General features: G+C 40.2%; 1 long non-coding RNA gene across 2 annotated transcripts; it reads left to right on the forward strand.

The window, feature by feature from the left end:
* Positions 1–468: 468 nt before the first annotated feature.
* On the forward strand, positions 469–25,700 carry LOC117883328. 2 transcript variants are annotated; one of them, XR_004647234.1, is made up of 4 exons: positions 469–652; positions 1,498–1,586; positions 18,416–18,511; positions 18,592–25,700. It is a non-coding gene; the product is annotated as an uncharacterized LOC117883328 (long non-coding RNA). The 2 variants fall into 2 exon arrangements; XR_004647235.1 differs by lacking the exons at positions 18,416–18,511; positions 18,592–25,700 and adding an exon at positions 7,381–8,713.
* Positions 25,701–25,918: the final 218 nt, after the last annotated feature.

The following is a 25,918-nucleotide window of genomic DNA, read 5'->3' on the forward strand; positions in this document are numbered from 1 at the left end:
TAAACAATTTTAAACAGTTTAATATTGTACACAGCAATGAATGATTGTGAAGCTTAGCTGAGGTGGTGGAGTAAGAGGGTGGAATATTTCCCAGGAAACGCCTTGCCGCTAAATGATGAACTAACATTCGGCTGAGCCCTCAAGGTTAATATGCTGTTGTTAGAGCCTCACACTCTACAAGGCAGCATGGACTGAGGCAGGAGGGAAGAAACACAATAGATGCAGGGCAGTAGCTGCAAACACTTCTCTGCAAAAACTGAACATGATGATGAGCCCAGACTATCCAGCTGGAGTGCACCACTCCCTCCACCTGACAGCACATGCACGGCTGCACAGGTGCTGACTTCCAAAATTGCTGGGGGTGCATGCATGAGTGAGAGAGACATACATTGCCCCTTTAAGAATGCTGACCCCACTTCAAGTACGTTGCCCTTTTAAGCAGATCAGCCAGTTCAGACAGGAAGCAACAGCTTCCAGCAAGCTCCATCCTTTCTGTCCCTGAGCCCTGTCCCACTCCTCCACTTTGAGGAGAGGGGCTACTGAGTGGGGGGAGGGAGACAGGAGCAGGGGGACATCCGGATATCAGCACCCCTCTGGCCCCCTCCACCAGCAAGCAGGAAGCTCCCGGGAGCAGCTCCAAGACAGAGGGCAGGTAGGAGCAGCAGGGCAGTGGGGGGAGGGACAGCTGAAGGGCTGCTGGGCAGCTGCGGAGCCATATACCTTACAGGGAATTTAGGGGAGCTGATGGGGGAGAGGGGGCCGGCGGCCCCCCCCCCGGTTCTAATCCCCAGGAGGGGCTGCTCTTCCAGCGAATCCTGCAAGCAGTGGACAAAGCAGGCAGCTGCCAAACAAAGTTATAAGGGAGCACTGCACAACTTTAAACGAACTTGTTCCCTAATACATCAGCAATGTAACAACATTAATCGGGACAACATTAAGTGAGGCGTTACTGTACTTGGATGCCACGGGGTTCAGATTGGCTCATCAAAAATAGTCACATTTTTGTGTACCTTATGCAGTGCCAAACAGATATGTTGATTAGTTACATATTTTGGTCAAAGATGATATATGCACCTGCAAACCACAATCTAGACAGAGTTTGGCTGAGCATATATGATTCACACATGGAAGATATACATCATGACAACTTGGGAATTCCCTTGATGTTCACAGTGTGTGGAAAGGGGTGCACAAGAAATAAGTAGATGGTATTAAAAAACCTGGGCATTTGGAAAGATGACAATTGTCCTTGGAAGATGCATCAGAGTCCTCTGCCTGCATCTTCGTCAGGATCTCCTTTTGTATTTATGTTGTGGCTCTTTGGGCATTTGACAACAATTAGATAATTATGGAGTACAATAATTTCATTGCCAATAAGTTATTAGAAAATTTCTTTTTGAACTTCAGGATCAAAAAAGATAAATGCTACCCATTACTCTACTTGATTCATTGAGAGATGTCAAACTGAGTATTTCTATTTCCCTTTACACTTGATAGAGATCACAGAGAAGAATCAGAGATTTAACAGCTGTCTGAATAGCGTATTCAGTATCAGAAAAGATGAATGAGAGAAGAGAAGGTAACAGGTATGTGAACGGTGTTCTTTTGAGCCTAGCCTTTTATTCTATTTCTGCTGGAGGACGTACACTTCCACGCATGGGAAATTAGGTAAATGATAACCCTGTCATACTGGCAGCTGCTGATCATGACACACTTACCTTCCCTACAGACAAGAAGCCCTGATTATGAGAGTGCAAGCTCCACTGTTCCATCCAGGGCACTGAGGATAATTCAGGCCTCAATACTGCAAATATGTACATGTGTGCTTAACTATCCCCACGTGAGCAGTTCCATTGAATTCAATGAGACTACTTACATGGATAACAGTTCTTTGGTAGATGAGTTTGGCCAGATGGATAAGCTGATGCCCTGTAATGTTAACCAAAAGAACAAGTAAATTTAATCTAGACTACAGTGTATCTAAAAAGTGTGGTGGCAGTTTAAAATTTATCTGATATCCATGGACTATTTTTGTGGATCATGGATTGGATGTGGATACAAATTTATCTGCAGATACAATTGTCTTTTAAATTTTGTATCTGCTCAGAGCTCTACCTATGGCAGCAGTTCTCAAACTTTAGCAACCACTCACTCCATCTCCCTCTCTCTGTCGCGCGCTCTTCCCCACCCTCACTCTCTTTCAGCAGGCTGGGGCAGGAGATTGGGGTGCGGGAGGAGATGAAGGCTCAGGGAGGGAGTTTGGGTGTGGGGTTCAAGCTCTGGATTGAGGCAGGAGGGGTGTGGGCTGTGGGAGGGAGTTTGGGTGCAGGGTGTGGGCTCTGGGCTGGGGCAGGGGATTGGGATGTGGGAGGGGCTGAGATGTGTGGGCTCCAGCTGGCACTTACCTCAGGTGGCTCCTGAAAGCGACTGGCACCTCCCTCTGACAACGGCTCCTAGGCGAGGGAGCCAGAGGGTCTCCACGTGCTGCCCCTGCCTGCAGGCACAGCCCCCACAGCTCCCATTGGATGCAGTTCCTGGCCAATGGCCTCTCCAGAGTTGGCGCTTGGGGTAGGGACAGCACGCGGAGACTCCCTGCACCCCCCAGGGGCTGCAGGGATGTGCCACCCGCTTCTGGGAACGATGTGGAGCCAGGGCAGGTAGGAAGCCTGCTGCACTGCTGGACTTCTGGCTTCAGTAGGAGGCACTGAGAGGGAGGGAGGGGAGGAGTTGATCAGCGGGGCCAGCATACCCCCTGGAGTACTCTCAGGTACCCCCAGGTGTCCACGGACTCCAGCTTGAGAAATCCTGATCTATGGCCTATGATATACAGGAGGTCAGACTAAATAATCACAATGATCCTGTCTGCCTGAAAGACTGATTTATTGGCAATAGGACTTCTTATCAAAACAAAGAAAAAAATGTTTCTTCGAATTTGTCTCCTACATGGTTTTTTCCAAGCATTTCCTTGTTTTGATGCCAAGTCAGATTTATCTTACCCCACAGACCATAAAGCATTTACGTGGTTTTAAAATGTGTGTACTTTTCCTCCCATACTGAAAAGAAAAAACGATATTACGACATACATTGTCTATTTTCTCATATAAGCAAACCTCTCACCCTCCTCCCCCAATTCCCAAGTAAAAATTGTCAATGTAATAATCTGTCCTGTGAAAAAGCATAATAACTTAATTGCAGGGTTTTTATTTGTTAAAAATGTGCCCATAACAATCAGCAGGAAATAAAAACTATGTTTAAAAAAAAAGACAACTAAAAAGGAAAACTCCAGTCCACAGATAAAATTCTATTTACTCAGTCTACCATTCACAAATAAAGACCTGAATAAAATATTATCAATGCAACATGTCCTGAAGGTGACCAAACAAGCTTTGCTGAGCAAACAGGGAATTCCACTGGAGAGTGGGCTTCCAGACTTTTTAAACAGGATACATCTCTTTTTCTAGCTCCAACATATTGCAACTCTTACCAATTGGACAATAAACTGCTGACAGTTCTGGAACAAAATGATGCATCTTGAGTCTCACGCTAATGTAGTTTTGGGGGAGAAATTCCATATTTTGGGAGGAAGAAAGGAAGGAAACAGTTATCTGGCAGAGTTTTTTTGTGGGCATATTTAAGGGGGGACTGTTTGAAGGTGCTCAAGCATTTGGAATATTAGAAGTAGTTGTCGGCATGGAAGGATTTGTGGGGAAAAATACAAGTAAGATGATAAAGGGTCCACCATGATAAATGTGGTTTATCACATGGATATCACCACTACATATACATATTTTTGAGGCAGGGACCAGATCTTTACTAGCTGACTCTGAAATACCACCAATATTTTGAGTGTTCATAGACAAATACATTCACACACACACACACACACACACACAGCCAGTTTAATCCAACTGCTGAGATTTTACTAGCTCCTAAAAAGACTTTTATTCCATTTCCAAAAGACAACTTTCTTCATTTGTATTCTCAAACATTCAGCATTACTTCAATTCTATTGTCAGTTTTCATTTTTGGTTTGTTTTTAGTTCGTCTGACAAAATTGCATAGTCTCCACAAGACCAAAGTCAAAAACTAGTTCAAAGTTATGTTCGGAATATATTTGACTCGAACTTGAATGAGGAAAACAAAAAGGGAAGATAATCAAGTACAACAGATGTAGGAACTATGGGAAAGAATAAAGAAATCTAATCTCATACATCAATTATGACAATACAAATTGGGAAGAAAAAATAGAATTGACGTGGTTCTGGACTGTTGTATCACATATGATCCACAAATATTCTAAAAGAAATGTAGATAATATCAAATTAAGAAAAAAAATTGTCCAATTATGCTCCCTTCTCAATCACTGGTGTTGACTAAGCAACCCTATTATACCCGATGGTTCACTTTATTGCAAAAGTGTTATTACCAGAAAGTAGCTGAGCTCTACACTGTTTCTGTATAAATTGCTATATGACCCAGCTTGTGAACAGTATTTCATAGGAAGAATACTAGCTGCTGTATCTATAGGTCTATCTGGTGAAATAGCTCACTGTTTAGAGCAAACACCTAGTGTCTTCTTGATAAATAATCTCTGTAAGTGCATTCTTAACATGTCCCTAGGTTCAATGGGCTCAGTGGCCCACTTTGTTCCAGCTGGTTTCTTTACAACAGACAAATGATGCACTCCTGGACCCCTACATATTTATATTTTACTACCGCATGTAGGACAATCAAAGTACAACATTCAAATGAGCAGGGGAAAACTGTGACCATCTGGAAAGAATTTCAAGGGACTCACATTTTTATTCTGCACTTGGCAATAGAAGCCGGACTATATTTATTTATTTTCACTGATTTTTCTCTTTTTCTCCATTTTACAAAGGTGAATTTTATTTCGCAACCTCAAACATCAGCCCTGCTGAGATTCTGTATAGGCTTAGGTGTTGGCTCACAAAGATGATTGCGGGCTTAGGGCCCTAATCATCTTATGACAAACTACTAGGAACCCAAACACCACAGCCTTTATGCAGGCAAAATACATGTAGTCTTCATGGAACTTTGGTTGCTGCACCAGAATGAAACAGCAGCCAGCCAGCTGATGGTATTCAGTGGATTTCTGCTATAGACCCAACAAAGGGAGTGCAGTACTGAACTATTAAAACAGCGTAAGGAAAAGGAACAAACACCACTCTAGATGTTTATTGAAAAATCTTTATAATTTTATAAGAAGTGTTTTTTATATTAGTCTCCATCTTGGGACTAAAAATATTTAACTAAATTTCTTACGAATAATATAAACATCCATATATACATATTTTGAGCATTGCCTTCAAGTTCAAGGTTAACAAGGGAAAAGTTCAAGATTAAGGATAACATTCCAGCCAAATTATTATTTCATTGTTGACAAGAGGTTTTAAGATACACTCTTCCCTTTAAGTCACTATTTAGTCCTCTTTTTGAACAAAGAAGTTAAATAATATGGCAGAGCAGTGGATGAGTATCAATGCACATGCTGTTATTAGAATAGCCATTAAGAATAATGTTTTACCCATCATTGTTTGAAGTTTTTAACAAACCTTTTTTCAGTGAATTTTCTAGTTAACTGGTCCAATTACAATATATCCTAGTACAGAGAGTAGCAGGGAATGGCAATTTACATTTGACAATACAAGTATTAATTTAATATCTGTGATAACTGCAGTTTGATTAGCACACCTGTCTAGAGGCACCAGAGTAACCCTAAGATGAGGTGATAGAGCTCATTACAATGTGCAACATTAATATACTACAGCTTATAACTGCTCCTGCCTTTAATGGCTAGATAAGATGCCAAAGACCTTTTGTAGGATCATTTGTTGGCTTAGCCTGAAGCTAATGCAAAATAAATGTAAAGGCAAGTACTACAGTTAAATGGTAGTAGTTTAAATACAAAATATTACAAATTGGCAGCCAGTCCTATTGCAGACTGTATATTTACAACTATTCCTATGCCGTTTAAATAGAACATTAACATACATAAATCTGATTACCTACTCTCTCACACACAGGCATCATTCAATATATTTAACTATTTGCAGACTAGCTGCTCAACACCCTTTCCAAGTCGCAGATGAGACATTCACTTACCATAAGTAAAATTTGAGGTTCCTAAACTATCTTCTTATATGTATATTGTTACCGCATTTTTAGCCTTGGGTTCTCGCTTTGACACTGCTTCAGTAATGTTTTGCTATTTCTAGACCAAAAAATTAGTTTTGAGTGTATCGTAGGCTAAAGCACAAAGGAATAGTGTTTGGCTGTGCTATTTACTGGGAAAGGATAAAGTATTAAAACTTTCACTATGTAAATCCACTTATCTATCTGTATGTATGAATTCTGTGCCCATCAGCTTAATATATTGAAACCTATGCCCAACTGCCATCTTGCAACCTTCTACGATAATTATCAATGCCTGGGGCAATACCTCCACCTATGGTGGTTCAGAATATGCTTAAGGGATTCTTCTGCATCAGAGGTAGGAAGAAAAGTTAAACAGATAAATTGCTCCTGCATTTTCATTTAAATTAGATAGCAAGGTAAAGAGGAAACTCAAGGGAAAGGGAAAGGAAAAGGAAACTTCCCTAATCTTGGTTGAGAGTAATTGTTATCTCTTCCAAAGGGATCATGAGGTTTGCTTGTTTTCTACCACAATGCATTTAATAAAAAAGTAGATACGCTCCAAGTAATTGAAAAAACAACTATGATCTATGCAGAAATACGAAAAGTTTCACCAGTTCAGATATAAAAATCGGTTTTATCCTTTCAGGTAAATTTTATAATATCCTTTACAGCAGGCTAATTCATGCTCCAAAGACTACTTTTAGGACCAAATCCTTGATGCATTCAGTTAACTAAAGTCTTTTTATTGGTCTAATGAGACTAAGATTTGGCTCTTTCTTCTGTAATTTAAATATGGTCCTATATATGGTCCTATACAAAATGTCTTACATTTGCAGAACAAGTTTTGTACCAGCTTCCAATTTGTGACTGTGCAAACTTGTCTTTCAATTGATAGAATTATTTTTCTTTGCCTGATCAACTTTCATAGCAACTGAATTACCAACCAAAATGACAATAATCTACTGAAGTTTCCAGTTTATCTGTTATATTAGAAAGAAAGCTACTAACCTCAGTGCTTACAGACTTAACCTCTGACAGACCTTCTCTCTCTCACACACACACACACACACACACACACACACACACACACACACACACACACACACNCACACACACACACACACACACACACACACACACACACACACACACACACACTGTATATTATTAGTACTGATGTAGAGACTTCAGAGTTTCTAAAAAAAGCAAACTTCTCAACAGGAAGCAAAGTACAGAGAAGAGTAAAAGAAGAAGATGATGATGAAGAAGCAGCTTCATCTAGACACTCAGAAGACAATACCCATCTTTCCTCAACCAGAAACATGCAATCTAATTAAATACAGCTGGAGACTGCACAAAAGAAATTCATTTAATTAACTGGCAACCTGCTGACACTGTAATTAAGCTATGAAAACTCAACTGCCTCATACCAGATTTTAAAAATTAGTCAATTACATGTGCTGGGAAGTTTGCCTTACACCTTAAAGACAACTGGCAAACTGGTGAAAATGAACTTTATTGTGAAGATGAAATTTCTTTATGTTTATATGTGCAGCAATAAAAAGACCTGCCATTGGTGGAATATAATGATAGGAAAAGTTTTGAGTACAGCGACAAGAAGTTCTGCTACACTGTTTCTCCCCTAGAGAAGCAAGGTATCAGACCAGTTATGACCACCCTCCCTTTCTTTATGAGTACATGGGAGGGGAACATGTAAACTTTCTCTTGTAACTTGGGGGCTAAAAAATTTCTATACTGTGTCAGAACATTCTGTGCAAAAAGCATTTTCCTTAACTTCTGCTTCTGCAGCTATCTAGTAATGAACCTCTGGTTCAAGTATCAGCTTGCTTGAATTTGCAAACAATGTGCACTGCCAGTAGGAAAGTGACCGGTTTCAGCCATTTTATCAACCTTTGAATCTTTAGCTGAGATCCAGAATAAAGCACCACTTATTGTACTAATAGTTAAAACAAGTTGGAACAAGGAAGATTTGTACTTTCCTCATGTTTCACTACCTAATGGAGCAATGATAATGCTTCAGCTGAGTGGACATTAATGGAAGCCATCTGCTACATTCTCACTCCTTCTCAAAAAGCCACCCCCATCGTGTCCTTTGAAGCCACTACTTACAAATAATCCCTGTAATTGGTTTCTCCAGTAACATTTTTGAAAAAACGTGTTGAAATTATGTTGACCCTGATCTGTATCCATGCCCCTTATTAATAGTCTAGACAAAATGACAACAGTGTGTTACTTTTTAACAATCCCAGGCTTTATAGCTTTGCAGCTGCTCTTAGAAGCAACCAAAATGCAAAGTTTCAGAGTAAAATCTAATCCCAGAAAAAGCAGCATTTTGCAGATAGAACAGGTCTAAAGTAAAACTTCTGGGTTCCTTTTCTGACTATCATCCACGTGACTTGTCAGCCTGGGAGTAGTTGCGGGGGGAGGGCCAATGCCTCCCTACCCTCCAAAAAATTGAAAGCCTCAGGCATGCATATAACACTGCTCTACAGCCAAAATGCTTCTGAAATAAATGTAGTCAAACTTTACTAATTCTGGGTCACTGAGAATGAAAATGATGCTTAAAATTGTTGATTGGCTCTAGTTTTCAAGATATGCTATTGGGTCAGTATATACGACCCTTGACGTGGGAATGGTGGAGGATAAGTGAGTTATAAAGGGAAGGGATCTCAATATAAACCAGAAATGACTAAAATACATCTTTGACTGGATCTATGAATAAATCTATGACTGGGTTTGGACAGTACTTGCTTTTTAGGCAAAACAATGAATGATGCAATCTGAAGCTGGTATTGGGTCAGACATGATATGAATTGCATCATGTTATTCCTAGAAGTCATGGATGATGCAATCATAATGAAGCTTACATCACTCTGCTGAACAAATTGCCCTATATCAGCTCTAGAAATCATACAGTGTCATGCTCTCTTATTTGTCAGTGTTTGATTTTGCAAAGGGACACATTTCTGTTTAGCCAAAGTGAGCAGAGATGCCTCGTACTTGTGTGAACAGTGCAGATAACTTCTGCTATGTTTGTGGTGAAGTGACTTTTGCATCACAAAAGCACAGTATAACCACTATGGTTAAGAAAGCCTATCACCTTTATTTTGGCTGCAAAATTGGAGACCAGGACAAGAGGTGGGCCCCACACATATGCTGCAACACTTGTGCAACAAATCTTCGCCAGTGGTTGAACAGGAAAAAGAAATCTATGCCTTTTGCAGTGCCAATGATTTGGAGAGAGCCAACAGATCATACCAGCAATTGTTACTTCTGCATGGTGCCTCCAGTTGGGAAAGGTGTGTCAAAGAAGAAAAAGTGGACTGTGCATTATCCAAACATTCCATCAGCTATACGCCCAGTACCCCACGGAGAAGGACTGCTTGTTCCTGATGCACCAGAATCATTCTCACTTGAGTCAGACGAGGAAGAGGAAGAGGATGAAACTTCTGGTCCTGAACCATCAATGTCACAGGACCCACATTTTCTCCCATCCTTCCCCTCTGAATCACACCTCATAACTCAAGGTGAACTGAATGACCTTGTCAGGGATTTGGAACTACCCAAGAGTAAGGCAGAGCTATTGGGCTCCAGACTACAGCAGTGGAATCTCCTGGCAGGTGGTGTTAGGGTTTCCTGTTCCGTGACCGTCAAAAGGATCTTGTCCCATTCTTCTTCATGGAAGGTGATCTGGTAGCCTGCAACAATATCAATGGTGTGATGGCAGCCCTCAACATCATTCACGATCCAGATGAGTGGAGACTGTTCATTGATTCATCGAAGACAAGTCTTAAAGCTGTTTTACTGCATAATGGCAATGTTTTGCCATCAATTCCAGTTGGTCATGCAGTCCATATGAAGGAAACCTATGACAACATGAAACAATTTTTGTGGTGCATAAACTATGACCAACATCAGTGGCAGTTTTGTGGCGATTTGAAGGTTGTTGCTCTCTTGCTTGGTCTGCAGACTGGATACACAAAGTACTGCTGTTTTCTCTGTGAATGGGATAGTCGTGCAAGAGATTCCCACTACATCAAGAAAGACTGGCCACTCCAACAGTCATTGGAGCATGGGAGGAAAAGTGTTCAGCATCCACCACTTGTTGAATCAAGGAAGATTTTGTTACCACCCTTACACATCAAGCTGGGTCTGATGAAGAACTTTGTCAAGGCCATTGACAAAACACAAGCAGCTTTCAAGTACCTCCGTGGAAAATTTCCAAGGTTAAGTGAAGCTCAGATAAAGGAAGGTGTCTTTGTTGGTCCTCAGATTCGTGAACTTCTTCGAGATGATGCATTTGACCATGCACTGTGTGGCAAGGAAAAGACGGCATGGAAAGCCTTCCAGTTAGTGGCAATAAATTTTCTCGGAAACAGCAAGGCAGACAACTACAGGCTGTTGGTGGAAAACCTCCTCAAGGCATACAAAAGCCTTGGTTGCAACATGTCACAAAAGATACATTTTTTTGCACTCTCATCTAGATTTTTTTCCACTGAACTGCGGAGCAGTGAGCGACGAGCACGGCGAGCGATTTCACCAGGACATTGCAACAATGGAGAAACGCTATCAGGGCAAATGGAGCCCATCAATGCTTGCAGACTATTGCTGGACAGTGACAAGAGATGCTCCATTTAATGAATACAAGAGACAAGCCAAGAAGCGCCGAGTAGACACTGAATAGGACTAAACTATGTACATAATAGTTTTTTGCCTTTTGTTTCATAATAAATTTTATTTTATTTATATAACCCTTTTCCTGATTTTTAAAGTTTTACATAAACAGGACAGGTGAAATATTATCATGTAAAGCAACCGTAAACACATGGAAAGACCTAGGTTTACAATTTATGATTAAAACTCTAATATCTACACAATATACATAGACATAAAATGTAAAAACTTAAATATCTTAGAAACAGTAGCCAAACAGTTGTTTTAATTGTCATATTTGAATTCAGCACATCAAAATACATAATAAATAGCACATTTTATCTCTGAAGCAGACGACTTCTCAAAAATTGTAGACTAGTGTAACAAGACAGAAAATATCATATTGCCTCTATATAAATCCATGGTATGCCCACACCTTGAATACTGCGTTTAGATGTGGTCGCCCCATCTCAAAAAAGATATATTGGAATTGGAAAAGGTTCAGAAAAGGTCAACAAAATCAACAAAAATGATTAGCGGTATAGAACGGCTTCTGTATGAGGAGAGATTAATAAGACTGGTATTTTCAGCTTGGAAAAGAGTGACTAAGGGGGGATATGATAGAGATCTATAAAATCATGAGAAGTATAGAGAAAGTAAATAAGGAAGTGTTATTTACTCCTTCTCATAATACAAGAACAAGGGGCCACCAAATGAAATTAATAGGTAGCAGGTTTAAAACAAACAGAAGAAAGTATTTTTTCACGCAATGCACTGTCAACCTCTGGAACGCCTTGCCAGAGGGTGTTGTGAAGGCCAATACTATAATGGGGTTCAAAAGGGAGCTAGATAGATTCATGGAAGATAGGTCCATCAATGGTTATTAGCCAGGATGGGCAGGAATGGTGTCCCTAGCCTCTGTTTGCCAGAAGCTGGGATTGGGTGACAGGGCATGGATCACATGATGATAACCTGTCTGTTCATTCCCTTTGGGGCACCTGCCATTGGCCACTGTCAGAGGACAGGATACTGGGCTTGATGGACCTATGGTCTGACCCAGTATGGCCGATCTTATGTTCATATTGGCCTCATACTACTCTTCCCATCTTTCTCTTGTGTTAGGATTGTTGGCTGTTGTGCCTCTAATATAGTCTCCCTAAGAAACTGTCAGGTCACCTGAACTCCTTTATCCCTTAAGATTTTCTCCCTGTGGGACCTTACCTACCAGTTCTCAGAGTTTGTTAAAAAAGCTAGGTTTTTTTAAGTCCGTTGTCTATAGTGAAGCCCTTCTGTAACATCACCCCTATTTCCCCCATTTTATCTTTACAAAGAGACTTTCAACTAGTATGCCTCTCACCTCTTCCTGGACCTCAGAACAAGTATATATGTTCTTGATGTATAATGCAACACCATCTCCCTTTTTCCCCTGCCTGTCCTTTTTGAACAAGCCATATCCCTCTATATTAATATTCCAGTCATGAGATTTATCCCACGAAGTCTGGGATGCCAATTACATCATAATTTAATGTATGTACTAATATTTACAGTTCTTCCTGTTCATTTCTTAACCTCCTTGCATATGTGTATAGAGATCTAAAATGTTGAGTATATTCCACCACTGATTTTCCTCTTGTTGCTCCTATGACCCTATTGCAATTTTCCATGTACCCCTCCACATCTAACCCTTTATTAAGGTTCCCTTTTTTTATGCTTACTGTGGGCTTTTATAACCTGCCCCCTTTGAACCTAAAGTCCTACTTACCTGGTTGGCAAGTCAGTGTGCAAATATACTCTCCCTCTCCTTGGTCAGGTGAACCCTAACTCTTCCCAGTACTCCTCCTTCCCAGAACAGCATCCCTTGGTAAAGGAAGCTGAAGCCCTTCAGTCAACACAATCAGCACAGCCATACATTCATCTCCAGGATTCATGTGTCCCCGCCTGGACCCTTACACTTAACCAAGAGGACAGATGAGAACACAACATGCATTCCCAACTCCTTCACCCTCACTCCCAGAGCCCTGTGGTCATTTCAGACCTGCTAAGGGCCAGGCCTAGCAATATCATTGTTGCCCATGTGGATGAGCAGCATGGCGTATTGATCAGAGGAACAGATACGCCTCAGAAACCCTTCCATAATGTCTCAGATGTGGGTTCCAGGCAGCACACCACCCAGGACATCATGTCAAGTCAGCAGGCGGATGCCTCCATTCCCCTCAGAAGGGAGTCCCTGACCACCAGCACCCCTGTACTTCCTTCTCTTGGGTACGGCAGCTGTGAGCCTCCCAGCCTTGGGGGCAGATGACTCATTTTCCTCAGTCACTGGGGTCTTGTTCCTCACTTCCTATTGCCAGTACAGCATACTGGTTCTTGACCACAATGGACAGCGGACCTGAGTGAGGAGGTGGAACACCGTTTGTTGCCTGAAGTGGCCAGGAGCCAATCAGCTCCTTGTGAGCAGCTGGTTCTCCTTCCTCCTCTGGTGCTGCTCATGTCAGAGAGCACTAAACAAGATGAAAATAAAGGACAATGTTATGTTTAATAATAAAAAAATGAAAATTTATCTTCAGGTTAGACAAATCAAGGACCAGTAGTCAACTTGAGGCCATCTGATTCTCCCAGAATTTGTGTCAACCCATTGCATAGTTTTGGTAATCTTCTCCATCTACTCCTCCTCAAAATTGCCTCTAACTATAAAAATTATTTTAAAAAGATTGTTTCCTTTTTAATGTTTTTCCTTCTCACCTCCTTTGGATATTACTTAGCTTCCAGGTTTTACTGTTTGCACCCTCCCTAAAAATAGAATGAAGTGCTGCATGCTCAGGTAGTAAAATTTGCTTTTAAAATGTTGGTAAAGTTAAAGAAACAGTCACCTTAGTCTTTTCTTTTTTAAAGGTTGACAGTCATGACTAATTTATTTTTCTACTTTATTGGGGAAATTAGAGGACAATGGAAACTTTCCAGAAAGTCATCAGTTTTTGATAATTCCCAATGAGCAAGCAATATTTCCTCTCACCTGCCATTGGATACAGCTTTTCAATGATATTAAGTACTTTCAGTTCCCCAAAGCTACACAAATCCCAAACTACCCTTTTTATTACCCCTCTTTTATTGATGATGTTTGTCATTTTATGGGATGTGGTATAATAGGAGTGCAATTTAGTCACTGATGCACACAAATGTTACCTTATTGCAGTGTGTCAGCAGCAATAATCCTCTCTCAAATATGTTGAGCAGCAGTCATAAACCTTCCCCAGCCAGAGGCAAGTTCTAGTGAGTGAAACCGTCAGCTGTGTGAAGAGATCTTCACAGGTTGGATTTTTTAATATACATATTCATCAAAAATAGTAATAATTAAAGTGCAGAAGTGGATACGTTCTTAGCATGGCCCAAAGAAAAGAGACATTAGAGTATCTCTGTTTTCAAACACTTTGATCTCTTTTTAATAGTCCCATGTGCAAAACTGTGAAGGAAGAGTTGAAGACCAGATGTTGTTTGCATTTCTCCATCATCTCAGGGAATGAGTGATTAGACCAGAGGCCCCGGAGTCAGTAAAGCTGGGGTGAAATTCTGACACTATTGAAGCTGATAGCAAAACTCCCACTGCCTTCAACAGTTCCAGAATTTCACTCCTGGGTTCTGTGGACCAGAACCCATTCCCAGTAAAGTCAATGAGAATTTGCCATTGACTTCAACAGAAGCAGACCCTATTGAGCCTCTGATTCACTTTGTGAGCAGGACAAGTCAGCTGGATAAAAAGTGCCATGGCAAGCAAGTGCACAAAATAGTAGCTTTCACTAGAAAGTGGCCATACCTTATTTATCTCCCTCATTAGAAAAACTCTCCATACTTCTGAAAATTGGAGTTATCATTTCATAACACAAGTTACAGAACTGACATTTTCACTTAAAAGATCTGAACTAGTTCACTGAGTTGTAATTTATGTCTTGAAGTACTGGGGGTAAGTAGGAAGGGAAAAGGCAATTTGCTCACAAAACCTGCCTTAGCGCAGGCCAACACCATAAACTATCATCATCGTTTGCAGGAGAAACATCTCCAAGAAACAGTAGTTCTAGGAGTGACTGAAAAGCACAGGAGTCCTGTGACTAGTGTTATGGACTGAGCACAGAACTAGGAACCAGGCATTAGTGAGTTATAATTTTGACTCTCTCCATAAATTGCTTTGTGGCCTGGGACAAATAACTTCATTTCGGTATCAGTTTTGCCATTTGTAAAATCAGGGTCTTTCTAACAATCTTCCAGGAGCATTTTCAAGATTACCTAATGTTTGTAAAGCTCTTTGAAGTTGCAAATCTCTCATTTCCTTAAATGTTGTATTCAAAATAAACTTGCTATTTTCACAAAATCATTGCCTTTTTCTAAAAAATTCATTGCACAGGAAACATGACCCAAAAATCTAACTATTCTACCTGATGAAAACAGAGCTGATCCAAGAAGGCTGAAATCAAACATTTCAGTATCAAAAAGGTCACCCTGTGCCCAAGGAAATTTTCTGAGCCAATAAGTTGCTGTTGCCATCTACCCTAGCTTAGCCCTCCTCTCAGTTTAGCAGCAATGAAATCTCTTCACTTGGTAGATTTTCCACCAGTAGAGTTCATGGTGATGGAAGCCATTGCATTTTTTTGGTTGTTCATGTATTAGTCGTCAGTGACTAAACTTTTTTTCTTTTGCTACATACCTCTATTCCTAAAGCATTGCCTTTCTTTGCATTATATGATGAATAATAATAGTAGTTTACATTTATATAGTGCCAGTCATTCTTCTTTTCAAACTGCCTATACATATCTGAATAATGTAGTTTATCTAGGATGGAGGGACATACCCAAGCAGACAAAATGGGAGGCTGCCTGAGTGGAGGATGAGATTCTGGCCAAGCATGCAGGGACTTTGATTTTGACTTTATCTTGGCTCATCTTACGTGGATTGCTTCCCCCTAAAAATGAGTTTTTCTGGTGCTTGAGCACTTACCGTGAAGGTGATGATGAAAATAAAATGCAAGAGGATGATAAAAACACATTTAATATATTAGACATATTCTGATGCTTGTTAGTCTCCCTCTGTGCATAATGACCGTTTCTGGCAGGCTATTCTAGCCAGCAGTGCTTGGCCCGAGAAACTCAAAACCACTTAGTCTTTCCCCTGGGACTGGAAACTTCAACTCCCTACTTTCTACTGGCTCTAGGCCTTGAGACATGATTCCATTCTCTTAAATTGCTGCACTGCTTATATTCCACTGGGTCATTCTTTATTTAAATTCTCATTAAGGGAGGCATGGGTAACATTACATTTACAGTACACTTTTCCCAGAAACTGTACTTTGAAATCCACCTATAAAGTTAAGCAGTTCTTTCATTAGCTCACAAATGCCAGACAGAGCACTCGCTTGACAACCACATTGTTTTTTTGGGATTAGTTACACAGAAAAAAACCTCACTCTTTTCCAAAAATATAAAAGGAATTACACTTGCTGTTGATGTCTGAAAATTATAACATATTACAGCAGGAGAAGACAGTTGAATATTAAGTCATCTTGTCTAATCCATCTTCATGTGATATTCCAATCCCAGTGATTCACAGTTCGACCTTTTGAGGGTGATATGACAACAGTTGTTAATTCAAGTTGTGGAAATCTCAAGAGAGAAAATTGTGGTGCTTAATATTTTAAATTATATTTCTTTGCATATAGCAGTTAGAAAGCAGGGTGAAAAATAGAGTGCTTGAAAAAATGGTATTGAAAAATATATCTTTAAACAATATCTGGTTTAAAGAACTCTACAAAGAGGCATTACTCCACAGGCATTGTCCACACTGGCTTCATATTGATCAGGCTGTGACACTGATCTGCACCAAATCTGCACCAAATTAGTTTCCTTCAAAGTTAACTATTGCTACACTATTTGAGACTGATTAAAATAATGTATTCTTTTTAAGTTGATGCAATATTGAAAGATTAAAATGTGGATAGTTTTTTTAAGATTTGAAAGGTTTCTTTTTAATTAGATGAGAGATCTGATAGTCCCCCACTGTTGATATATTATTATTTTTTATACACAAGAAAAAATGTGATTAATCTTGATTCAGTATATTTTATCTACCATTTACTTAGCACATAAACGTCTTTCAGGGTACTCTGCCCAGAAAGAATACACCACAAAAGTAGGCCATCAATCCTATTTAGTCTGATGCTGCAGCAAATGAGACACAAGCGTCCCTATACCCATTATTTTGAGAGAGTTCTTTTTCAGTAATTAAAAGAGTTGAATGTTTCTTACCACTGACTGTGTTCTGTTCTAGGGGCCTACTACAAATGAATTGGATGTAGGGGTAGAACATTAATTCCATACTTTATGTGTAAAGAGGAAGCACTTTGGGCTGAAATTACAACTCAAACTACACACCAACCAGGCATGCTCCACGACTCCACAGCATCCAGAAGTATTCTTCCTCTATTCATTAAACCAAGTAGGGATCTGGAAATCTGGGTTCTCTTTCTTGGTGACCTTTGGGCAGGTCTCTGAGGCCTTGTCTACACTATGAGGGAGATCAATCTAAGTTACGCAACTTCAGCTATGTGAATAACATAGCTGAAGTCGATATACATAGATCTACTTACCGCGGGATCGACACTACGCGATGTTGACTGGAGACAGTCTCCCGTCGACTCCTCTTGCGCTTCTTGTTCAGGTGGAGTACAGGAACTGATGGGAGAGTGAGTGGTGGTCAATTTAGTGGGTCTTCATTAGACACGCTAAATCAATCACCGATGCATCAATTGCCATGCATCAAAGCCCCATTAACTGTAGACAAGTCCTTAGGCTATTTTAAAAGGTACTTAGGAATTTCTGTGCCAATTCCCACTGAAATTCAATAGGATTTGGGTACCTAAATCAGTTAGAATTCTACCTTTAATCTCCAATTCAACAAAGCTCTTAAGCACATGGTTAATTTTAAGTATTGTAAGCTTCCTCTTTACACATTAAATGTGGAATTAAATTCTGCACCTACACCAAACTCATCTATATCATTAGTTAACTATACACTTAAAGTTAACCACATGCTTCAGTTTTCTCACTTCCCCTCCCTTTTTTGTTGGGCTCATTGCTACCTATTATTATTGTCACTATTATCGTTCCTTTGGTTATGCTACTGTGCTTCCCACACACACTGCCATGCCAGCAACATACTGCTCCAGCTCCACCAATTCCCAAGGCTCAGCCAGGTTACACCTTCAAAAAGGTGCCCAACAGACCTGCATTCCCCATAGCATTTGGTGACTCTGATAACTCAGATCATCCCATACCACAGTCCAATACTTCACCCATCTCAGTCCAAATTAGGAGTAAACAGCAAAGCAGACATAAGAAACCAGTTTTGAGACATCTAGAACTGCACAAGACACTAGCATAGGCTGGAAACAGAGCACATAGCAACACAAACTAAAATTGATGCTGATTAAAACAAGATCTGCTGCCAACAAACAATATATGACTTCATCAGTGATGAAGGACTGAGATCTGACTGGATGTCAGTGCAATCTATGTACTAGTCTATTGTGTCCCTCCAGGGTGCCTGGTACATCACAGTCCCAGACGGGACAAGGCGGCAGATGGTACCACATTCAACTTCTCATCAAACATCAAATCCAAAAGAAGTGCCTCAGGTAAGACAAATTCATTTGAATTCATCCATCTAACAATAGAAACCTGAACCAAAGATAACAGATTTCATACTCATTTACAGACCACCACTGGGAGATTTCTACGTGCATGTCAACAAGACCACAGATGCAAAAGTGCAAGAAATGATCTCCTCACCTGGTCCCTTGGACTTTCCCAGGTCAACTTTGGTCTAATCCATACAGCCGGTCACATCCCAAACTGAATCTTCAGCCTAGATGTCAATAGGTAGGACATCACAGCCCAGCCACTATCTTGGACTGACCAGCATCTCCTCAAGGCAGCTGTCAGGGCTCTTCCAGCTCCCAGGCTACAAGAAAGATCGAAGATCCTGATTCAACCACAAAAGCTCATGGACAGGGCTGCCTGGGGGACAAGTGGGGCAATTTGCCCCAGGCCCCGGGCTCCACAGGGGCCCCCACGAGACTATAGTATTCTATAGTATTGCAACTTTTTTTTATGGAAGGGGCCCCCAAAATTGCTTTGCCCAAGGCCTCCTGAATCCTCTGGGCGGCCCTGCTCATGGTCTCCACCAAATTGCAAAGCATGCTGAAAGATCGCAGCCATCCACCCACAAGACAAGGAGTCAAAAATTTGGGGAATCATAATTGTATGCTAGCCTTGATCATTGACAGAGCTCCTTCCAAACAGCTCCTTCCTCCCAATCATCCACCCAGATGCCCTTGGTATTCTGACACTCTGTTCCAGATTATAAGATCGGGGCAGAAACTCAAGCACCAATGGCGTAAAATGAAATCTGATACAGTCATGATGAAACATTTAATCCCACCCCAATCCTATTATGAGGCTGTATTATGACCAAGAGAACCTTCCTATCTGCCTTTGCTGAAGTTGCCAAATCCTGCCCCTTAGAGATGTGTATGGTTTTAAAATGCTTTATCAGTCCGGAGTGCGTACAGCCTATATCAGAAACGATCACCAAGTACCCTGAAGAGTTATCATCTTACTTCAAGATAATGCACATCTGGGAAAGTTTCTCCAACAACCTGGACCAGCCCACCTGTACCCACCAACTCATAGCCCACCGGCATTCCCAGAGTTCAGTAAATTCAATCATCAAGAAGTTCTGGACACCATGAAGGAGTCACAACCCATGATTTGTGACTTTGACTCATGTCCTTCCTGGTTTGTGAAAGAGTCATGAGCAACTGTTACCTCTCATGACCAAAATAGCCAGCGCCTCATTCATGGAAGGAATCTTCTCTTCCTCCTTCAAACACCCAGTAGTCCAATCACTGAACAAAACCACTGGATTTATCCAGTTTTAGTTGGCTAAAACTGGATAAATCAGTTTTAGCCAACTAACACAGTCTCAAACCTCCTGCTCATGAGCAAGCTCAGAGAAGTCAGCCAAAGGCCAACTACAGGTTCATGTAATTGAATCTAAAGCCCTAGACCCAGAATGATCTGGATTCAGGCCAGGGTATGTGACTAAAACCACCTTAGTGGCACTGATGGATGATCTCCTCCTGTCAATGGATAGAGAGCAGACATCCATTCTCATCCTCCTGTCTCTCCTGATAGAGGTAGCAGGTGTCCAGGGTTATGTGCTAAAATGAATCTACTAAATAAGTAATGATGGGAAACTGCACTTCCACCACTGAACACCATGGGAAACTGCACCTCCACCACTGAACACCTTGCTTGTGAAGTCCCACAAGCATCAACCATCTCATCTAGTCCTATCTACATGCAGTCAGCAGGTGAGTTGATCAGATGACACAGACAAAAGTGCCAGCAATATGCAGATGGATACAGCTCTAATTATCCTTCCCTACATACAGGCGCATCTCATCTTACGCACATTTAACATGCGCAAATTCAGCTTTGTGCAGTCAGGAAAAACAAAACAGAAAAATAACAGTTTAAATACTGTATCTGTAGTGCGGGCAATTCCGCCCGCCATTACACTCAATGTAATTTTGATCATAAGCAATTTTCGCTTTACGTGCTGACAGCGGAACGTAACTCCAGCGTAAGATGAGACTCGCCTGTACAACCACACTACTACCACCAAAGTGGCCGTCAGCTTGGATGAGATTAGCCCATGGAGCAAGAACTGCTGTCTGAAGCTCAACCAAAGCAAGATAGAGGTCAGACTGGTGGGCACAGGAAGGCATTTTGAAGAGTTAGCAACTATGGTGCAGTCTCCTTTGGGTGAAGGTACAAATCCACAATTGTTCAATTCAGTCCATAGTCTAGGGGCACTCTTGGATTCCTCACTGATGTTACGCTCTCACATAGCTGCATTCATGAATAATAATTTCTACTATCTCTGCTTGGCTAGGAGACTGCACCACAGCCTGTAAGATGATGACCTGGCTTCAGTTGTACATGCCTTTGTCACCATTCAGTTGGACTATAGCAATGCAATATACTGGGCATGAAACCTTTGGCCCTCAGAAAACTCCAACTAGTACAGAATGCTGCAGTGTGTCTCCTCAGTAACATGGGCTACTGTGAGCATATCAAACATGCCATCCACTCCCTTTGCTATATGCCCATAGAAAATCAAATCAAGTTCAAGGTCTCAATCCTTACCTTCAAGGCACTCAATGGCCTTGGCCCAAGATAGCTTAAAGACTGCCTAAGGCTCTGGGATGAGGACTGTGGTTGACAACTACACTCCTTTGGCACAGTGGAGCTTTCTACAGCCAGGGTAAAGTTCATCTGTGTGGGAGACAGAGCCTTCTCAGGGCAGACCCAACACTGTGGAATGAACTTCCTCAAGAACTGAGGCCATCACAAACCTCACCATCTTCTGCTCTTGCAAGTGCATTTCTTTAACCTTGCCTCTTCTAATATAAGCACATAGCAAACATTATATATATCCACAAGACACGCCACTGCATTCATTTCTCTCCTAGGAGAGAGTGTGAAGGAAAAAACATCACACGGCAGATGTTAGTCATGTTGCTTAATGTACTACTGGAAGAAACTTAGATTCTATGGTGATGAGCATGGTATGAGAGCCTCTATAAAATAGGAGAATGGGGATAATTATACTTCTCTCAGACTTATTCAGAGGCTACTTTCTTTAATGTTTGTAAAAACACTTTGAAATGCTCACATCGCAGACACTATAGCAGAGCGAAGTTTTTTATTTTGCTAAGAGTCTTTGCTGATCTTTAATGAGTCCTGATTGGCCAGGTATGTAAACTTACTCTTTCTCCAGTTGCAATATTTCATTATACAGTAATGTTCAGTCTTTAAAATGGTACTTTGTGGGAGTAACTTAAACAACATATATACTGTGTAGTACATAGTATACATGGTGTATTTGGGAATATGAAAGATGGCTTTAAGCAGTAAAACCAATGAAAATAGATATAATTTCTGCAATTCTATGTTAATAAATTTCAAACTGAAATGATAAATGATCAATAAACCAACTAAATCATGAGAGTTGAAAAAATGTTGAAGAGTAGTAAGTTTTCCATTCATAATGTTACTGAATTCATATTTAATGTGAATTTAGATATATATTCTCTGATCTCATCCATATTCATAGAAACATTTTATTGATAGGCACCCTGGAAACAAAGAAAAAGGCAAAATACTATTTGCAGCTGCACTTACAGATAGAACTGATTGAGCGAGACTTCTCAAGGCAAACAGGTTGAAACAAAGCTTTCATGGTGTTAAACCAGAGATGACTTTGACTTACTGCCTGCAAATGAAATAAAAATTCTCCTTCACTTACCCTCTTCCTGATTTCAGTCCTGATGCTACTCAGTCCCAACAAAAGGGACTGAATTTGTTTTTTTAAATTATTTGCCATGAAGTGGTGAAATATATACTTTACCCAATAAACAGACATCTTATAAAAGCAAACCTAGTCTGGGATACCCTAGTCTGGGATACTGACTTAGACTCCCAGTTACTGAAAAAAACTTTCCACATAGACAACCTCTTTCTGATATGTGTAACAGAAGTATGTTGAAGAAGATTCTAAAAGAATTTGAGTTCCTTTTTTTTCCAGCTTTTACCAAACATTAACAGGAATTACATTTAAACAGACAACTCAAGAGGGAAGGGGGGGGGAGGGGAAATCACCTAGACTTATCTCACCAGTGGTTTCAGCTAAATAGAATCAGACTCTCACACAACAAAACATCATCAGACATCCTCAGATCAAGAGTGATGGGAGGAGATAGTTTCAGACTGGAATTCAGTGGTTGCAGTAAACAAAGGATTTAGTTTGGGTCTGGTGGGTCAGTGCTAAACAACTCTATACAACACTACTTTACACTGGCTTCTTCACAGAATGGCATCAGCGGGTGTTCTAATGTCAATTTTAGGGACAAGTGCTTGTGAGAGCCAGTTTGAAAATGGCAGAGTTCCAACAGCTGGAGCTTTCCCCAGGTTGTTCTGCAGCAGGGTAAGGCAGCTGCACTTGGCACTTCAACAATCAGTCTGAGCAGCATTGATATATTTATTCATGTTTTGCTTATTTTAAATTTCTCCATTGATAACTTCAGATTTGGGAAGATATTTTTTTCTGCAGAAGAAATGTATCGTTCATATTTGTTGCATACTAAATGGACAATAACTTGATTATGTTCAAGGAAGCGTAGATTCATTTTATGTTTGCCCTAACAATATATTAGTTCTAATAAACTTAACCTAATTAAACTATTGTTATGAAAAAAGCCACCTGGTTTCCCCTCGGCTGCAAATCGCACAAATGCAAACATGCGTGATAAAACGTTTTCATGTAAACATTTAATCTTTAAAGGTGACGGTTTAGTCTTTTATATATGCTTAAGAAGTGATCTCTTTTTGAAGAGCCAATATCTTATGATGCTTTGCTGCTAATATAGTCATGCATATTACAACAAAATTTCTTTTCCTTCTTTCTAGAAATTCATCAAAAGCTCACCCCAGAGTTCTAATACATGCTAAAACACAGTAGGTATATTTAGTGCAGCATACCAATAAATGTGTTTTGAACTATATTCCTCAGGAAAATGGCAGAAAGCCACATCAGATCCTCTCCCATGATACTTCCCTTTCCACAGTCACCATCTTTCCTTTGATAAGTCATTAGAAGATGACATGCTGTATCCTGGTACAACTAGATCCTAGGGAAAAGTTGACAGATGTTAAGAGTATAAATCAGTCCTGATGCACAATGTATTGCCTCCAGAGGCGTCTTCTGGTCCTCTACTAAAGGTTACTGAACCATGTATAATACAAAAATGCAGATACAATTGTAAGAAATAAATGTAAGGTCCTGTTCTACCCCACTTAGAAAGTCTAATGTATGAATAATGTTCCATCTGCACAATGGTCAAATGTGAATGAAATTGATTTTAGATGTACAGCTTTGAGCAGCGCTGACTAACAGGCTTAGTGACATGAGGGACCTTGTCAGGAATCTGTACAAAATTCATGATACAAGATATTTGTATAAAAGAGAAACTGGGACAGTGGAAGAGTGAGGTTATATTGTGAGAAACTTTTGTATCTAGTAATCCAAATGGATCATACATTGAAGGCATTCTCGGGAAGGATCTAACAAAGTTTAGTCAGATGAAATTTGTTGTAAGCATGTGAAACATGTCAAATGTTGCTGTGCAACTACATACCCTGGCCATTAATGTTTCTGGATGCATAAATAACATGAAAACAATGGGGACAAAGCAGCGTTCTCCTCACTAACAAGTTTAGCTGGATACATTTTCTGCCTGCAGCCTCAACCTTTCAGCAACCCACTTTTATCTGCAGCATCAAGTAGCATACCCCACCTGCACCTGTGATATTCTGCAGTTGCTGTAGGCTTCCTCATATCACTCCTAAGATGCTAGACACTCATCCAATAACATCTGACAATTCTGTAGAGGGAAGAAAGGAGAGTTAGAGTAATAATATTCCACACTTTCCCTTTCTAATGCCAAATGCTCTATGACACATCTATGCTGGAGGGAATTGATGTGTAGAGAATTGCTTTGGCCTCACAGCTCTTGATCACACTCTTGCTTGTACAGTTCAGTAATCATTCAGAACAACCATATTAGCAGAACAACAGGAAGAACCTGTGCTTGATCTTTATTTGACGGGAAGGAGACCATGTTACTGCATCCCTTTACTGCAGTAGCTCTTTACAACATAATGGGACATACCATTCCACATCTTGTTAACTTGATTCCTATTTGATTTCATTTAGATATGTTATTCTCATCCAATTAAAATCACTGTGGTTAATTAAGAAATGATGATTGGCTCTGAAGACAAAATGTACTTAAAAAAAAACCCTGGTAACCTTATCAAGCTACTTAACCATATGTTACTGGAAAAAGTAATCAAAAGGAATTCTAAATTAGATTATTCCCCAATATATGGTATTTACTTAAAATGGCTTCTTTGTAAAAAATGACCTATTTTAATATGTTTAGTACAAAAAAATAGAAAACAAAGTTATGATATTTAATTTTAAAACTGAGTCACTGTTAAAAGCATTTTTCTATCAAATTGTTCAGATGGCAATACTTATGTTTGAATACTATCTACTTTGTTTATATTTCTAGCAACCGAAATACTTTATCTTCCCCCCAAAACATTATTTTATAAACCTGCACCACTGTGTAATGAATGTGACTACTAATCTTTCATTAGTCCCTGTATCTATTATAGACAAAAACCTACATTAAAACAATAAAAATATTGCCAAGTCAAACATCAAAGAGTTGGGAAATTCCAGAATGCACATACAGTCTTAATTAGACCCTCATGTGTTTATGCATTCTGATGCAGTCTTTAATAACATAATCACACACTGCCACAAGACCTCTGCCTCATTCAGTGCTGAGGTCTGACAGTGCTCACTGACTGAGCACCTATTCAACATTCCTTTTATCCTCTTCAACCAACGTGTGGACTCGTGCCTTATTCACTGAACACTAGTCAAATGCTACTCTGAATCCAGAACTTCCTCATGAACTTTTCTACGTCGCTCATAACTAAGGTATTCGGATGCTTCACAAACATTAATGAATTTATCATCACAACACTCCCCTGAGATGGTATTATTATCCCCATTTTTACGAGTAAGGTGCTCAGGCTCCGAGATATTAAGGTAAGAAATGTCCACTAATTTTGGGTGCCCAACTTGAGATATCTAGGGCCTGATTTTTCTGATTACTTACCATTATATAGCACTTTATATGTTCAAAGCACAGCTCACATTGACTTCAGTTGTGAATGTGAATGCTCAACACTTCTGCAAATCAGACCACAAGATCTCACATTGGACACCCAGAAATGAGAACACATAATTAGTAACCATCTATAAAAAGTTTGATTTAAGCAGCTTGCTCAGTATCACATAGGAACTCAGCAGCAGAGGCAGGGAGAGAATCTACACACTG

The sequence above is a fragment of the Trachemys scripta genome, chromosome 9 (assembly GCF_013100865.1).
Source record: "Trachemys scripta elegans isolate TJP31775 chromosome 9, CAS_Tse_1.0, whole genome shotgun sequence".
Lineage (NCBI taxonomy): Eukaryota > Metazoa > Chordata > Testudines > Emydidae > Trachemys > Trachemys scripta.